A 948-nucleotide genomic window follows, 5' to 3' on the forward strand; every position below is an offset into this window, starting at 1 on the left:
TTCCTTTACTTAAGAACTACTGATTTCAATGTTAATCCTTCCCTGATTTCAATGTTAATCCTCCCCTGATTTCAATGTTAATCCTCCCCTGATTTCAATGTTAATCCAGCGTGTCATAGGGACCTAAGTGCTGCTGTAACAGAAATGGGTGGCTTTAAAGGACAGACATTTATTTTCTTACAGCTCTGGAGGCTTAAAGTCCAAATTGGTTGTGCCGATTCTTCTCTCGATGCCACGGTAGCTAACCCCAACAAGCCTACCATGGTGCCTGTCTTTTCCCACATCTGTTTGCCTCTGTGTCTGATCTGTTCTTTTTGTAATTCAAAAGTGATTAGACTTAGGACCCAGGCGAATGACCCAGGACCGGATTGCAGTCACAGGGGTAGGGGTTAGAATCCCAGCACCCATTCTCAGGGAAAATTCAATCTGCGTTATTGTGACGTGCCACTGAGATGGTTCCAAATCACAGCGACTCTCTACGGACAACAGAACGCGACGCCGCCAGGTCTGGGCCCATCCTCACCAAGGTTATTCCTGTGAGCCCACTGCGGCTGCCATCTCCGAGGGTCTTCCTCCCCCCCCCGCCCCTGCCCCTCCACTTCGCTAACCACCATGTCCTCATGGTTAACCAGAACATCCCCTCTAGGGATTGCGCTCTCCTGACAGCATGTCCAAAGGATGTCCACAGGTGAAGTCTCTGGACTTCACCTTGCCTCTAAGAGGCATTCTGCCTGGACTTCTTCCAAGACAGATTGGTTTGTTCTTTTGGTTGTCCGTGGTACTTTCATATTCTTCACCAGCACCACAATCCAAATGCATTGGTTCCCCTTTGATCGTCTCTAGTTAATGTTCCACTTTCACATGCATAGGAGGAAGTGATAAAAAATACCATGACTGATCACAGGGAGCTACACATATAACCTCCTCTCTGGGGGATGGGCAACAGAG

This window comes from Echinops telfairi, unplaced genomic scaffold (genome assembly GCF_000313985.2).
Source record: "Echinops telfairi isolate 266 unplaced genomic scaffold, ASM31398v2 ScPeMD7_7457;HRSCAF=8495, whole genome shotgun sequence".
NCBI lineage: Eukaryota > Metazoa > Chordata > Mammalia > Afrosoricida > Tenrecidae > Echinops > Echinops telfairi.